The sequence below is a fragment of the Phascolarctos cinereus genome, unplaced genomic scaffold (genome assembly GCF_003287225.1).
Source record: "Phascolarctos cinereus isolate Bilbo 61053 unplaced genomic scaffold, phaCin_HiC Scaffold_3;HRSCAF=262, whole genome shotgun sequence".
Classification (NCBI taxonomy): Eukaryota; Metazoa; Chordata; class Mammalia; order Diprotodontia; family Phascolarctidae; genus Phascolarctos; species Phascolarctos cinereus.
The window spans coordinates 42,519,672-42,535,017 of record NW_027555736.1 but is presented as its reverse complement, the minus strand read 5'-3'; the positions used below and the strand labels follow the sequence as shown (position 1 = coordinate 42,535,017).

The 15,346-nt window shown below is 38.5% G+C and overlaps 1 pseudogene; it reads right to left on the bottom strand.

Annotated features, from left to right (window-relative positions):
- The window catches only part of LOC110213960 (cytochrome P450 2C44-like), a 53,802-nt pseudogene that overhangs the window by 12,356 nt on the left and 26,100 nt on the right, over positions 1-15,346 (bottom strand).

Below are 15,346 nucleotides of genomic sequence, written 5' to 3'. Positions count from 1 at the left end.
AGGTTTTTCTGAAATTGTCCTGCTCACCACTTCTTATAGCACAGTGATATTCCATTACAATCATATACCATAATTTGTCTAGCCATTCCCCAATTAATAGGCACCATCTCAATTTCCAGTTCTTAGCCACTACAAAAAGAGCTATTATAAATATTTTTGTACAGATAGGTCCTTTTCATTTTTTGAAGACATTTTCCTTTTTTGCCATATTAATGAATGTGATAGGTGTGAGGCAGTACCCCAGACGTGTTTTAGTTTATATTTCTCTAATCAATAGTGATTTAGAGCATTTTTCACATGACTATAAATAGTTTGGATTTCTTCATCCTAAAACTGCCTATTCATATCCTGTGACCATTTATCAATTGGGAAATGACTTGTATTCTTATAAATTTGAATGAGCTCTCTCTCTATTTCAGAAATTAGGCCTTTATCAGAGGCATTTGCTCTAAAAATTCTCAGTTTTCTTCTTTCCATCTAATCTTGGTTGCGATGGTTTTATTTGTGCAAGACCATTTTAATTTAATATTTATTGTTGTTGTTGTTTGCTCATCTTTTTTGGCCTTTTTCCTTTGAGCTCTGCTCCCAGGGTGGAAGGAGCACTCTTTCAGCCTTTTGGTGCCAGTGGCTGCAGGCCCTGGCTGTTTACCTGCTGCTGTACTGATGCCCTGAGGCCCAGGGTTGGGGGGAGGACCTCCTTTCTGGTGCTGTGCTAAGGAGGTTAGTTAGGGGGGAGTCTGGTGCTGCTAGGGACCTTTGGGATCTGACAGCTTACCTGGTGTTGAGTTGGGTTTGTAGTGCTGGTTTCTGGCGTTTGCTGAGGCTGGTGGGGTGTTTCTGTGTTTCCCCTGTGCTACGCTGGAGAACATGGCAGTCTGGTCTCTGGAGGCTGCCTGTTTGTTTTGGCATCTACCAGTTTCCCCAGGTCTACACTGAAGCACATGGTGGTTCTAGGCCTGGAGTCTGCCCATTCCCCTGGCTATGCTGAGACATGTGAGGGTCCTGCTGTTGACTTTTCCCTGCTCCACCTTACTGGGTCTCGGAACCTGCTGCTGGTTTTCTAGGATGGGGCTTGCTGCTAGCTTACTGAGACACTTCCTACCTTGGACTGTGCTCCCGGTTTACCCAAGTGAGACAAATCTTTCTTGCCAATCTTCCAAGTTTCTAGGGCTAAAACATTGTCTCACCTCATCTTTTTGCTTGTTCTGTTGTTCCAGGATTTGTTCTGGGGCCCTATTTTATAGTTGTTTGGAGGTGAATATGGGAGAGTTAGAGCAGTTTACTGCTTACATCACCATCTTGGCTCCTGGAAGTCCTATTCATTAACTCATTTTAATCTTATCTTGGCATAGGGTATAAAATGTTGTTCTATAACTTGTTTTCCAGTTTTCATGGCAGTTTTTGTGAATAGTGAGTACTTGTCCCAAAAGCTGGGGTCTTTTTTTTTCCAACATTGGATTACCTTGGTCATTTACTAGTGAGTCTTGTCTACCTAATCTGGTCCACTGATACACCACTCTATTTCTTTACCAATTTATCAGATAGTTTTGATGAAAAACCATTTTTATAATAAAGTTTGAGATCTGGTAAGACTAGGCTAGCTTCCTTCACATTAGTTTTAATTCATTCTCTTGATATGCTTGACCTTTTATTCTTCAAGATGAAATTGGTTATTATTTTTTCTAGTTCTATAAAATATTTTTTGTAGTTTGATTTTTATTGCACCAAAAAACTCAATTAATTTAAGAAGAATTGTCATCTTAATATGCTGTCTCAGCCTACCCATGAGCAATTAATAGTTTTCCAATTGTTTAGATCTGACTTTATTTCGTGATAAGTGTTTCATAATTGTGTTCATATAGTTCCTGGGTTTGTTTTGGCAAGTAGACTCCCAAGTATTTTATACTATCTACAATCATTTTCTTCATTTTTTTAAGAAAAGAAAAAGAAGAGAGACTTCTGGGAGCCAAGATGGTTGAGTGTGAAGTAAATCACTCTCCCTTATTGACCTCTAAAAACCCAGAAAATGTCACCTCAGGAAAAACCTGGAACATCTGAGCCAGCAGAAAATGAGATGCAGCAATCAACCTGGGAAGCTGGGGGGATTAATGGGCAAAGTCCCCCTTGCTCTGGTGGAAGGGGAACAATATAGGATGGAAGGCATCCCAGCAAGCCTAATTTCTTGAAAGATGTTGTCCAAGTTCTTTTTTTATCATAGATTTCACATAGTCCAATAATTCTTAAATTGTTTCTCTTTGATCTTTCTAGGTCAGTTGTTTTTTCCAATGAGATATTTCATATTTTCTTCTATTTTTCATTCTTTTGATTTTGTTTGATTGAATCTTGGTGTCTTATCAAGTCATTAGCTTTAACTTTCCAATTCTAATTTTTAATGAATTATTTTCTTCAATTAGCTTTTGTACTCTTATTCCATTTATTCAACACTACTTTTTAAGGACTTGCTCTCTTCAGTGGATTTTTGTACATCTTTTCCCACTTTTTTGTGCTTTTATCCTTTCCCAAAGTGTTGACTCTTCTTTCGTGATTGTCTTGCATAACTCTCATTTCTTTTCCCAGTTTTTCTTCTATGTTTCTTATTTTATACTTCTTTTTGCGCTTTTCCAAGAATGTTTTGGACCTGAGGACAATTCATATTTCTATTTGAGGATTTGCATATAGGTACTTTGACACTGCTGTCATCTAGTGAGTTTGTGTTTTGATCTTCCTTTTCACCACAGTAGCTTTCTATAGTCAGGGCTGGTTTTTAGTTTTTGCTCATTTTTCAGCCTATTTTATGACTTTTAACGTTGTGCTTTGGTCCTGGAATACCAGGGGCACTATCCTAAGGTCCTTGCACCAGGGACTAGGAGCCAGGGTGTGTTTCACTTGCTTGCTTGCTGCATCAGAGCTGGAAGGCTCACACCTGGCCCACTGCAACAGGGCCACAGGGCCTCTTTTCTGAGCTATGCTAGGGCTAGGGACCTCCCACTGGCTTGCCTGGACATTGAGCTCTGCTCTCCTTTTATCCAAGTGAAACATACCTTTTCTATATTCCCTCTTAGTTATTTTGGGTTAGAAATTTTTTTCACTCTATCCTTTTCTGGGTAATGCCACTGCAGAATTCATTTCGAGGAGTGATTTAAAGTTGTTCAGAGAGGATTTTGGGTGAGCTCCTACCTTTTCTCTGCCATCATGGCCCTGTCTCTGTGAAGGGCTTTAAAATGCCAAACAAATGATTTTTATAGTTGACCCTGGAGGAAGTAAGGAGCCACAGGAGTTTGTTGAATGAAGGGGTGACATAGACAGACTTGTGCCTTAGAAAGATCCACTGGATAACTGAATAATGGGTGGATTGGTGTTTGGACTTGATTCAGGAAAACAAATTATCAGGATAGTGGAGTAGTGGAGGCTGAAAGTGATGAGGCTGTGAAGCAAAGCAGTGGTAACGTTGGAGGAGAGAAAGGATATATATGAGAGATGTTACAAAGATAAAAATGACAGTACTTGACAACTGAATAGATAGAGGAGTAAGAGGGATTGTGGAATTGTACATGACACCAAAGTTATGGGCCAGGGTAACTTGGAGAACAGCAGTAGTCTTGACAGTGATTGGGAAGTTAGGATGTTGTGAAGAGGGGAGGATTTCTTGGAGAAATAACATGATTTTCATTTTGTATGTGTTGAGTTTAAAAATCCTATGGGTCATATAGTTTGACATGTTTAATAGGCAGTTGGAAGTAGAGAGGTTAGGTTGGTCAAGTATGTCTGAAAGTCATCTGTATAAACATGATAATTGAAACCATGGGATCTGATAAGATCACCAAATACAACACTATGTATAGAGAAGAGAGGAAGGCTCAGGACAGAGTCTAGTGGGACACTCATATTTAGTGGGTGAGACCCAGAAGGAGTTCTAGTAAAGTCAGACAACTGGAGAAGCAGCAGAAAGCAATGTCAGGAAAATATGTAGAGAAGAGAGAATCAAGGAGAGGTAGGGAATTAATGGTGTCAGATAATGCAGAAGAGAGAAATTCTTTTAATTGCTAAGTCTAATGGCCTTTTTCTTTTCCAGAAGGATGAAGATTGAGGGAAAATACTTTAAATCTGTCATTTAAGAGATCCTCAGTAACTTTGGGGTGAGCAGTTTTGACTGAATAAATAGTTTGGAAGCTAGGCTACAAAGAGTTAAGAAGAGGAAAAGAGCAGAAAGGGAATAGAAGCACCTATTGTATATGGCATTTCCAAGGAGTTTAGCCACAACAGAGAGGAGAAACAGAGGACAGTAGTTATACTCTTTATAATTATTCTTTATATAGTTATATGTGCACTTGACTCCCCTGTTAAAATATCAAATCTTTGATGGAAGATATTATTTCATTCTTTGTTTTTGTATCCCCAGAAGCTAGAACAAGGTTTGACGCATGGTAGGTGCCTAATAAATGCTTGTTGATCAACTGATTGGGTGCATGTGGAAAGCATTTAGTATCCTTAATTCCCATGAATGAAAATTATTCCAGGAATGTTCTGTTCTACTTTTTCATTTAAAAAGGGCCCACTTACATTGTAAGCTGCTAGTTAATAGGCGCATCTGCTCCAGGAATAAGCCAACATTTTGTGCGGTCATAGGGAGCTAGAATAGTTGCTTTGGTGGAAAATGTGGTTCTGGTAAGTGGAAAAGTCAGCTGCTGTGCCCTGAGTCATGTGCCCATCCTCTCTTATTTGTCCTTTTCTTGTCAGCTCATTCTTTTTTTCTGCTTCCCACTGTTATAGGACTCTACCCGATAAGCTACAATCTTATTCGAGAGGTTTTCAATCACAATGGTAAAGTGTTGGGCCAATTTTTGCATAAAACTGGGTTAAACCACTTAGGCTGGAATCTTGGGTTTTAATATCAGAACATTTTGAATTTCCCCCTTACCTTGTACTTCCAGGTGCTTCGGGAAGAGAACCAGGCTGTATCTCAAAGTGATACTGATTATTTCCATTCCAGCATCAAATAAATCCAATCCTGCTGTTGCCAGATTTTCCAGGTCAAACACAGAGTCTGGATTCTTTTGGTCCTACAAATTGTTCAGGCAGTGATAAACAAATAAATAAATAAATAAATGGATAGATAGATAAAGCATTGAATAAATAAATAAATAGAATTGCAATCTAATGAAGTAATGGCCTTAAAGCCAGCCATAGACAAAAACTGGGAGGAAGGAAGCACGACTTTAGTTCCCTGCCCCCTTGTCCAACTACTTCTGACATTCCTCTTTTCTAGAAGGTGAGAGCCTATTTCATGCTTCTTGCTTGTCAGGATATGAATAGAATTCTGCCCTTGTCAAACTGCCCAAGACTTCTCTGCCTATCCTCTTCTCCCTCGAAATCTGCTCTTAGTTTACTGTGATGTTGGAAAGGATCTGGCAGAGCAATGCCTACAAATGTCTCCGAAGAGAAATTAGAAGATCTTTTTTTGGTATTTTAGGAGAGTTTATGGGCCTTTAGTCTAAGAACTATCTGGGCCCATTAGTATTTCCTTGAAACTCACCCAGAACTCACCCAGATAAGCCATATCTAACAATGGTGTCAGAACCTAGAGACCAAAAATTATAAAGATGTCTTTGGAACCCAGCAAAGCAAGAGGTGGAAGTTTGGGTGGAAGTGACTATGAAGTAGCAGCATAGATGGCAAGATGATTGAGGAAGATGACTAACTTGGATGCCAAACGTCTGGGACTGGCCACGGGTTACAGTTTAGTTGAAATTGTGCTTACTTATTTATTAATCAAGACATGTTAGCCCAGGGTAGCAATCCCAAAATCAATGGGACTCCTCTTCATTACAACTCTGAAAAAAACAGTCAATTAACCTTTGTTTAAAGACTTTTAGTGGAGACAAAACCCACTACCTCCCGAGACATTTGATTCTCTTTTTGGTCACCTGTAGATCTTACATTTTCATTTATCAAACCTATATCTTTCTTTTTTATTTTTTTTTTAATTTTTAGGCAATTGGCGTTAAGCGACTTGCCCAGGGCCTAGTAAGTGTCAAATGTTTGGTCTGAGGCCAGATTTGGACTCAGGTCCTCCTGACTTCAAGGCTGGTGGTCTTTCCACTGCATCACCTAGCTGCCCCCAGCCTATATCTTTCTGTCTGCAACTTTTGACCATTTCTTCTAGTTCTGGGATTAGGCTGAAGAAGCCTAATTCTTTTTTACCTATTATTCCTTCAAATACTGGAAGTTATCATCTCTTCCATCTAAGTCGTCCTTCTTAACATTGTTAACTCCTTCAACCAGTTCCCATATGACATAATGTCATGGCCCTTTACTACACTGGATGTCCTTTTCTGTACACTCCATAGTTAGTTAAAATCTTTCCTCACATTTGCTACAAAATTGAACATAATAATCTAGATATGGTATGAGCATGGAAGAGCACAGAAAAACAGGATAATCACATCTCACTCCACTTTTTTCTCTGGCTGCACTCTTGACTCTCTAGATTTTTCTTTATATATTAGCAGCCTTCTCACCCTAGCAGATGGCACCAACTCTGTTGCCATCTTACACCCTGGGAGCTATTGCTGCCTAAGTATCCCTAACTTCTGATTAGTGATTTCCTTCTTGATTCACCATTTTGAGAACATGATCAGGTCATACCTACAATTACTCCCTCAGTGCTTTCCCCAGATCTACACTTGACTGTGCTCCTGCTTGCCCTAGCAGCCTTCTCACTCTGGCAAGATGCCTCGTCCTCTATATTCTTCTCACCCTAGAAGATAACTCTAGTCCTGGAGCCCCATCATCTGACTGGTGAATTGCTGCTAGAAGCTCCATTTTGGGTTCATAGGAAGCATATAATAAATGTTTTTTGACTTGAATTACTAAATCTCTAGTTTTATACATTATACCTCTCTTCATGAAACCTAAAATCCCATCAACTTTTTGAATGCCATAAAAAATTAATTTTCAGTGACAATAGAGTTCATTAAACATCTTCCCTTTGTGCCATATCTGCAATTCATGAATTTCCCATCTATTTTGTTATTCAGCCAATAAACATTTATTAAGTGGCTACTATGTGTGAGACACTGTGCCAAACACCAGGGATTCAAAGTACTGTCTAAAAGACAAGGCTTGCTTTCAAGAAGCTCACAGTCTAATGGGACAGATAACATAAAACAACTGTGTGCAAACAAATTTTATATATATATATATATGGAAGGCAATAGAATTAAGGGGCATTAGGCAAAAAAGACTTCCTGTAGAAGGTAAAATTCTAGCTGGGACTTGAATGAAGCTAGAGAAGGCAGGAGGAAATGATAAGAAGAAAGAACATTCCAGGAATAAAGGACAACCAATGAAAATGTGCTGAATCTGTAGCTAGAGATTTTTTTTCTTTGTTTGAGGAACAGCAAGGAGGCCAGTGTCACTGCATCACACTCAATTATAAGGGGCGCAGATATTAAATCTTGGGGGAGGGGCAGGCTATGATGGGCTTCAAGTATCCAACAAGAGATTTCATAACTAATTTTAGAAAAAATAAGGAGCCATTGGGGTTTATTAAGTAGGGGAGTGACATAATCCGATGTGACCCCTAGGAAGGTTATTTTGACAGCTGAGTGGAAGATGAATTGGAAGGTGGAGACATCTGAGTCAGGGAGGACCATCCAATAGCTTATTATGATAGTGCTACCATGAGTTGGTGAGGGCCTGCAGAAGAATGATAATGTCAGAGGTGAGAAAGAGATGGAGGCAGTGATCACTAGTTACAATGACTTCTCAGAGTTTTCCTCAGCATTAATTTGGGGGTTTCTCCTGACTACCTTCTTCATCACCCCAACCCCAGTCTTAGCATAGGAATGAAGAAAACTCAATTGCTGAAAGGAGTGTGGATCCCAGAAGAATAGGGTGAGAAAGGTTGGCAATTGGTCCCCATACAGTGCCCTCTCATAATCTCATTGTAGCAGTCTCTCACTTGTTTCCTTTCACTTCTTGAAGGCGACCAATTCGTCCAACTTCAGTGACATGAAAAAAAGTTGAAAAAGGGAACAACAAAGAGATCTACGTTAAAAACTTTGCAGTATAGACACCATATGAAAATAAGCAGAATAGCAAATAGAAATGGATTAAAGAGAGATGAGCTAAGCAAAATTTTCCCAAAAAGAAATATTTTGAAGGAAAAGAAACTGTCAAAATTCCTTGGAAAAGTTCCCAAATTACAGTAAATTCTGCAAGCCCCTCAGAAATGATAAGGAAGAAACTGTAAGAATCTGAAATAGTTCAGAAAAGCAGGCAAAGGGTAAAATGAAATTGGAAAGGAGAGATCTCAAACAAGAACTTATCAAAAAACCAAAGAATTTTTAAAAAAAATTTCCCAAATCAGTCAGTTCTCTGAAAAACAAAATGACAGAATTACAATGAAAGTGTAAAAGCAGAAAGAAAATTAACTGAACAAAAACAGCAACATATTTGGAAGAAAATATGAGAGCTTTACAAATCAATACTGAACTTGTATGTTGGATGATAAAGTCATCTAAATGTTATAAGACTTGGAGAAAATGATGATGAATAAGAATTTTAAGACTATACTAAGGAAAGTTGTGAAAAAATGTGAGATGTGAAATTTCAATTTGAAGGGATTCACACAGAATGTGAATAGAAACGTGAAGATTACTTCACTAAAAATCATTGTAGTAAAGCTTCAAATAAAAACATTTGTAGATATTTATTGTTATCATAAGGAAAATCAAACAGGGAAGCTTGGGACTATTATGTTATAAGAATCTAGAGGGGAAAAGAAAACAAAATATGGCATTCCAGAAAGCAAAGAAGGTTGACTAATGTGTCCAAATAACATAACCTGCAAAGTTTTTGTATACTACATATAAAATGACATTAAAATAGGATATAAATAAGTCATTTACGCAAAAGAACCCAGAGGGAAAACATGGAATTTAACATAAAAAATGACTAAATGGAGAGTAGACAAATTGATAGAGCCAACAATGAAAAATGTTGGTATGTTTGAAATGAAATTTGTGTTTCCATCTAGTAAAGGTTAGGCAAACCTGTGAGTTTGAAGTGGGAGCCCTTTTCATTTTTTTAAAAAACCTCATATTGTCTGAGAGATATTGAATAAGCAAAGATAAACTATTACTCTTTGCAGATGATAAGATGCCATATTTAGAGACTCCTAGAGAATCAATTAAAATTAGTTGAAATAATTAACAACTTTAGCAAAGTTGCAGGATTGTGAACATTTTTATGTTACCAACAAAGTCCCGCAGCAAAAGATAGAAAAAAATATTTAAATTATTGTAGACCATATAAAGTATTTGGGAGTCTACCTGTTCAGACAAACACAGGACCTATATGAACACAATTACAAAACACTTTTCACACAAAGTCAGATGCAAACAACTGGCAAGATATTAATTGTTCATAAGAAGGCTAAGCCAAAATAGTAAAAATGATAATTCTACCTAAATAAATTTATTTATTCAGTTCCATACCAATCAAACTACCCAAAATTATTTTGTAGAGGTAGAAAAAATACTAAAATTCATCAAGAAGAACAAAAGGTCAAGAATATTAAGGAAATTGGTGAAAAAAATGTGAAGGAAAGTGGCCTAGCAGTACTAGATCTCAAATTGTATTATAAAGTGGAAACATCAACACAATTTGGTACTGGCTAAGAAATAAAGTGGTGGATCAATGGAATAGATTGTGTAAATAAGACAGAGTAGTAAATGACCACAGTAACCTATTGTTGGATAAACTTAAAGATCCAAGCTTTTCAGATAAGAGCTTACTATTTGACAAAAACTGCTGTGAAGGCTGGAAATAGTATGGTAGAAAGTAAGTATAGAATGTCTTACACCATATACCAGATGAGGTCAAAATGGGTACATGAGTTAGATGTAAAAAGTGATACCACAAAAAAATTAGGTGAGCATGGGATAGTTTACCTCACAGATCTATGGACGATACAAGGATTTATGACCAAGCCAAAGATAGAGAGCTTTAGAGATGTAAAATGGATAGTTTTGATTGTATTAAATTAAAAATAACATTTTTGCACAAATAAAACCAATGCAACACAGATTAGAAGGAAGCAGAAAGCTAAGGGAATTTTTTTTTAGCAGGAACTATCTCAGATAAAAGTCTCATTTCTCAAGTATATAGAGAACTGAATGAAATTTATAAGAATATAGGTCATTCTCCAATTGATAAATGGTCAAAGGATTTGAACAGGCAGTTTAATATGAAGAGATCAAAACTATCTATAGTCATATGGAAAATGTTCTAAATCACTATTGATTAGAGAAATGCAAGTTAAACAACTTTAACGTACCTCCTCTTACAAGAAAATGAAAATTATATACATTGGATGGGACTCATGGTTAAAAATATTAGCCACTTCCAAAGAAATAAATGATGGTGTGTAACTGATTATAAAAACATACTATATTTTGCTTTCATTTTTGTGGAGGTTTTTTGTGTTTCCTTTCACAACCTGACTAATATGCAAATATGTTTTGCATGACTGCATACGTATCATTTATATCAAACTGGTTAATGTTTTAAGGAGGGGGAGTGGAGGAAAAGAAGGAGAGAATTTGGAACTCAAAAATATAAATGTTAAAAAGAATTTTACCTGTAATTCAAAGAAATATATAATTTTTAAAAACTATTATTTGATATTGAATCCTGTCTTGTGTTCTTTGGTGTACATGGAAATGTTCTTTTTCTTCTTTTCTCAATTTGTATTTAAAATAAAATTTAAAATTACCAAAAACTTATATAGAAGAAAAAACAAAGAAAATCATTGGGGAAAGAATCTACAAAGCAAATTATGAAAACATGAAAAAATCAAGAAAAGGACAAGGGTACAAAGAGACTATTTCAAGGAGTAAAAAACACCCCCTTTCATGAGTAAAATATTATTTTTGATGATGGGGCATAAAACAGAAGATTTTTTTTTCTGCTGAGTTAAGGAGGGTAGGACAATAATGTGTAGGAAAATGGTGGTATAGGTTCAAGAAAAGAAGTGGACAGAAGTTTTTTTTTTTAATTTTCCCTTTCATTTTTGAGGGATGGAGGGAGGGTAGGGATAGGAAATTTAGAAAGCCAATCAAAGAGCACTTTAGAGTTGTATTCCATGAGTAACAAAAAAAATTCTGGTTACACTGTGAACTGATTTTATATAGATGGAAGGGAGTGAGACTAGAATCTTAGAATGAACCCTGCTGAAGGATAAGTAATTGGCACCAAGAGAACAACTTCTCTAAGCCAGCTTCATATGCTTTAATAATACCTTCCACTAAATGAGATAAAGTGGTTGGGACTCTAGAGAGGGTTGGAAAGGAAGTAAAAGCAGTGACTTGCTTAAGCTCTCCCCCAAACCCCTCCAAATACCTATAAAAATGGCTCTAAACACATTCTAAAGCAGCAGAACCCACAAAAAGACAGAGTGAAACAAATTTCCAGCCCAAGATAACCTGGATGATTGATCAGAAAGGTATATTTCACCTGGCAGTGAGAGGAGCACAGTTTGGCCTTGGCATGCAGTCCACAACAAACCTGGAGCAGGCCTCAGAGGACTGAATCACGGGTAGTTGTGGCGGCTTCCAGACTTCTCAACCCAGGAACGCCAAAGACAACTTAGAAGGTCAGTGGGAAAAGTCTGTGTCTGTGGTGAGAGAAAAATGTGGGGTCCCAGGCCCAGTCCCTAAGTGCAGTCCCAAGGCCACGGCTGCCTCTAGAGCTTCTAGCCCACAGACTGAAGGGGAATCGAGAATCAAGTTGTTGATCAGACGGGGATTGCAGGGATCTCTCTGCTGGTGCAGGATTCTCTTGCTTTGCCTGTGCTTGGATCTGGGTCATAGTTCTGGGTGGGGGTCCTGGGGTGAGGATGAGTGTTGGCATGGTGGAGTTGGTAGTGGCTATGGAGACAGAATCCTCCTCACAGTTCCAAGAGAGAAAAGAATACTTGTGGTCATTCATAGATCAGAGCACAGGCCAGGAAAGGAATAAACACTTTGTCCTTCATCATAGCACCTTGGAAGAACTGAAAATGTACAGGTGCCTAGAAGTATCTCTGAAAACAGCTCCACAAAATCCCTGAAGCCCGGGACAGTACATTTTCCACAATGGAAGCAGACCCCTACTTTAACAAAGAGTTTATAACTCAAGTAACTGGCTGGGATCATGAGCAAGCAGTGCAAAAAAGAGCCTGACCATAGAATCTTACTTTGGTGACAAAGAAGATCAAATCATACAACCAGAAGACAACAACAAAGTCAAAACTTCTACATCCAAAGGCTCCAAGAAACATATGAATTGGTCCCAAGACATGGAAGAGCTCAAAAAGGATTTTGAGAAGCAATTAAGAGAAGTAGAAGAAAAACAGAGTGATACAAAAAAATCATGAAAAACAAATCAACAGCTTGCTGAAGGAGAACCCAAAAATACTGAAGAAAATAACACCATAAAAAATAGCCTAATCCAAATAGCAAAAGAGGTCCAGAAAGCCAATTAAGAGAAGAATGCCTTAAAAAGCTGAATTGGCCAAATGGAAAAGGAAGTCCAAAAGCTTACTGAAGAAAATACTTCCTTAAAAATTAGGATAGAGCAATTGGAAGCTAGTGACTTTATGAGAAATCAAGACACTGTAAAGCAAATCCAGAAGAATGAAAAAATAGGAAACAATGTGAAATATCTCATTGGAAAAACAAGTGACCTGAAAAATAGACCTGGGAGAGAGAATTTAAAAATGATTGGACTATCTGAAAGCCATGATCAAAAAAAAAGCATAGACATCATCTTTCAAGAAATTATCAAGGAAAACTGCCTTGATATTTTAGAACCAGAGAGCAAAATAGAAATTGAAAGAATCCACCAATCACCTCTGAAAGAGATCCCCAAAGGAAAACTCCTAGGAATTTTGTAGCCAAATTCCGGAGTTCCCAGGTCAAGGAGAAAATATTGCAAGCAGCCAGAAAGAAATAATTCAAGTATTGTGGAAACGCAATCAGGATAGCACAATGCTTAGCAGCTTCTACATTAAGGGACTGCAGGGCTAGGAATATGATATTCCAGAGGGCAAAGGAGGCAGGATTACAACCAAGAATCACCTACCCAGCAAACTGAGCATAATCCTTCAGGGAAAAAAATGGTCATTCAGTGAAATAGGGGATTTGCAAACATTCTTCACGAAAAGACCAGAGGAGAATAGAAAATCTGACTTTCAAATACAAGACTCAAATGAAACATGAAGAGGTAAACAGGAAAGATAAATCATAAGAGACTTATTAAGTTTGAACTGTTTACATTTCTGCATGGAAAGATATTTGTAACTCATGAGTCCTTTGTCTGTATTAGGGTAGTTGGGGGGGGGGAAATATATATATGTGTGTGTGTGTGTGTGTGTGTGTGTGTGTGTGTGTGTATGTGTGTGTGTGTATAGATAGATAGAGAGAGAGAGAGAGAGAGAAAGAGAGAGAGAGAGAGAGAGAGAGAGATGGATAGATAGATAGAGGGCGCAGAGTGAGTTAAAGATGAAGGAGTGATATCTGGAAAATAAAATTAAGCAGTGAGAGAGAATTACATGGAGAGAAAGATAAAGGGAGAGGTAGAATGGGGTAAATTATCTCACATAAAACAGACAAGAAAAGGCTTTTACAGTGGAGGGGAAATGGGGGAAGTTGAGAGGGAATGACTGAATCTTATTCTCATAGGATTTGGCTTAAGGAGGGAATAACATACACACTCAACTGGGTATGGAAATCTATCTTACCCTACAGGAAAATAGGGGTGGAGAAGGGGACAAGAGAGGAGGAGGATGAAAGAGGGGATGGCACACTGGTGGAGGGTGTAATCATAAGCAAACACTTCTAAGGAGGGACAGAGTCAAAAGACAGAATGGAATAAATGGGGTCTGAGACAGGATGAAGGGAGATATACTTAGTTTTTCGCAACATGACTACTATGGAAGTGTTTTGCATGATTACACATGTATAACCTGTATCAAGTTGCTTGCCTTCTCAAATGAGGGTGGGTGGAGAGGCAGGAAGGGAGAAAATTTGGAACCCAAAATTTTAAAAGCAAGAGTTAAAAAAAAAGACATGTTTTCACATGCAACTGGGAAATAAGATATACAGGCAATGGGGTATAGAAATCTATCCTGCCCTACAGGAAAACTGAAGGGGAAGGAATAAGAGAAGAGGTGGGGGGGAGAGATAGAAGGAAAGACAGGTCAGAGAAGGGGTACTCAGAATGCATGCCATCTTGGGGTGGGGGGAGGGACAAGATGGGGAGAAAATTTGGAACTCAAAATCTTGTGGAAGTGAATGTTGAAAACTAAAAATAAATTCATTTGTAAAAAAAGAAGTAAAAAAATACAGAAGTTTGAAAATAATGAAGTAGGTCCAAAGGAATAATGCTATACCATTTAAAAGGGACGAATCAGAAAGAAAATTTAAAGAATATGACTAAGCAATTCCCACTCAACTCTATATTTGAAGGCTTTTGAATGTTCTCTGCCAGAGCCCATTGTCTCCTCAAGCACTAATACTCCTGGAGGTTTCACTTCCAAGAGCCAAGATGGCGGAGGAAGAAGTAAGTCACTCTCACTGTCCCTTATTAACCCCTGAAAGCCTGGAAAATATTGTCCCAGGAAAAACTCTGGAACAGATGAACCAGCAGAAAGATGGGGTGCAGTAGCCCAGTGGACCAGGTAGCTTGAAGGATTAATGGGAATAGCACCTCTTGCCCTGGGGAAAGAGGAGCAGTACAGAATGGGAGACATCCCAGCAAGCTAGCGGAAAGGCCCATCTCAGCATACCATGGGGAGGTCCTGAACACCAGGTGCTGGAGCAGGCAAACACCAACACCAGGACCCCTGAGTGTCTCAGTAATGGCAGGGGAACCAGTGCAAACCAATTCAAAATACCATCATGTGCCTCAGCGTTCTGAGGCAACCAAGTCCCCCAGCGCCTCAGCAAAACTCTGGGAAGTGCTCCAAAGGGGAAAGCTCCAGGTGGAGAAACATTCCACAGTAGTTAAACATCCATCCAAAAGAAGCCAAAGAAAGCAAAAGGAAGGAAAGTCTTGGGTGAGCAAACAACCTCCAGGTGCCAGGTTACCCAATCCTACCCCTGGAGTTCCAGGGTTACTGATTCCAGCCCAACAGCAGGTAAGCTGCCAGGACCCTGCAGCTTCCAACTGCCAGCAGTTGAGGCCCCACCACACAAAACCATGCCCCAGGCTCCCAACACGAAAAGCTTGGGTCAGTGCTCCCTGTTCCCCAGCAGGAGAGCTCAGTCTCTTTAAAGGCTAGGAAATTAACAAACCATGA